Below are 2,569 nucleotides of genomic sequence, written 5' to 3' on the forward strand. Positions count from 1 at the left end.
TGTTTTGCTTAATTCTCTATTTTTAAGATCCATCTAATTTTTATTCTGCAGAGACACAGGCTGATTATTTAAACAATATTACGGAAAACACACGTGCTCTAAAAAGACATTACTGTACTAAGGAACTACTAACGATAGATCAACATAAACTCGATAAATTATTGCAGTAAAGAATAATCAACTACAGAGCACATAGACAAAAAAACATTATCAAAACTAACAAAACAAATCAAATGCTTTCTTGATCGAACACAAAAGACTATAATCAAACTGTTCACATTCTCATACAAAATATTATTTATGCAAAAATCTATAGTAAAGAACCTACATTTAGCATAAGAAAAAAAGGAAACTAACACATAAATTAAACAAAGTTAAAAAGGAAACTTACCAACGATCAGAAAATGAAACAACCCTATTGTCCTGCAAAAACAAGTCAAAAATTACAAAAGTACAAACAAATGAAAACCTAATTTACAAAAATAAAAAAATATCAAACAAAATTACAATAGTACAGACAAAAACACCCAAATTACCTAAAGCTTTAAATCTTTTTCTCAAATTAGGTCCTGTATACAACAAATTAACAAGTATTAGGAACTTCAAAAGATACTGAATTAATAAAAAAATTAGGGTTTCGAATTAAAAACCCCCCAAATTTATAAAATTAGGGTTTCGATTTCAAAAACCCTCAATTTATAAAATTGGTCTTCATACAGAGAAGACCAGTTCGATTCGAGTACATAGATAACTTACCAGAGTACAGAGTTTAACAGAGATAAGCTTAACAGAGTATGAGATGAGTTGAGTTGAGAGAGATGTGAGCGGAGTTGAGATGGTGAGATGGTGATCAGAGTTCAAAGAAATGGTGAGAGAGAGAGAGAGGGAGAGAGAATAAGCAGAGAGAGGGGGTTCGACAGTTTTTCAGTTTTTAGTTTTTAATTTTAGTTTTTAGTTTTTAGTCTGAAGAGAGATGGTGAGGAATGGGGGAACAAAAAATAGGTTAAGGGGGGAAATTTTGAGGGGGGGATTTTGGAACAGAGATTGGAGGGGATTTTGACTAAGGGGAAAAACTAAGGTAGGCGCGAAAATGTTTTTTTTTTCTCGTGAAGTTTAGACATCGGTTTAATAATAACCGATGTCTTTAAAGAACAAAGACATCTGAAAAATACGGGATGATGTCATTAAAACTTTTAACAACAGTGGCTCTGGCAACCGATGTCTAATGTGTGATGTCTATTGACAATTTTCTTGTAGTGAGATTATAACAGTTAGATCTAAAATAAAGGAATAGTCTATAATTAACAATATAAAGGTTCCCTAAATTGAATAAAATATTCTACATTTTCAATTATCTAAACCAAAAGAAGTAAAAATCCTAAATTAAATTGAATATTAATGCAAAATTCGTAATGTCTTTTTCTTCAATTTCTAAATATTTTTATTTAGAAAATACTTTTTAAACCATCACTAAATTAAACATTATTTCGTGAGTTTCACACTTTCACTTGAGCGGTAAATTCATCAAAATCTTATTTGTAGAATTCAAGATAGAGCTGAAATAAAATCAAACAAAACACGTTATTTTTTTCATTTGTTTGAACTTTAGTTTTATTAACGGTAATCATAATAAAAACTAATTACATGCTTCCTTTATTAAATCTCCAAAAACTTGTAAAACACAAAATATCAAAACTTTTAGAGTCAATCCTCATTTTCTTACTCTTTTTGTCATCCTCGTCATTGCATTTTCTCTTATTATTGACGTCGTGGGTCCTCATTATCAGATTGCTGACCAAGTAGAGGACTCCTCAATTTTTAAACCAAGACCTAACATCAACGATTGAGAATCAATACCAAGCTTTTTACATAGCTCTTTCTATCGGTAATCAAGATATGCCTTTAGACACTGGCCTATGGTGAGCAAACCAGCTGCAAACATCAGAAATTCCAGGATAATCGTTCATTGTACTTTATGTCAAAAATTTTAAAACAAATCCAGCCCAGATTTAAATTTGTCTACCGTTGCTTTTAATTTTTAAACACAATAGTAAGGGACGACTAGTGAAAATTGCATTTGAAATCCATGTAATGTTTCTCGAATAATATTTTCTACTCTTTCAATGGTTGGTGCTATTAATCACAGTGGTCTTAACTTGAGTTCTCTAGATATTTCTTTGACAATAAAACAAGCAATACCTTTATATTTCTTTATAATTTTGTTGTTATTATCAATTTACAATTTCATTGTTATTATCAACCTTATTATCAAATTAAAGGTAATCATAATGATTACGTGTTGCCTTTACAAAACTCCCAAAACTTGCAAAACTCACAACATTTTCAAAGCCAATTTTCCTTTTCTTAATTTTCTTGTATTCCTTACCGTTGCATTTTCTCTTAAATTTAACACTGTGAAGATCTTCATTACTATATTGTTGCAATTTCGATCCTAATCTTGAATCAGGTGAAGTAGGTGAGTTTGAGTGCATTAATCTTGAATCAAATAAAGTAGGTGAGTTATGCTAACTTGGCGATCACAAACATTTCAGAAAGATGTTATGCAAAT

This window comes from Apium graveolens, chromosome 5 (assembly GCF_009905375.1).
Source record: "Apium graveolens cultivar Ventura chromosome 5, ASM990537v1, whole genome shotgun sequence".
In the NCBI taxonomy this organism is placed as follows: domain Eukaryota; kingdom Viridiplantae; phylum Streptophyta; class Magnoliopsida; order Apiales; family Apiaceae; genus Apium; species Apium graveolens.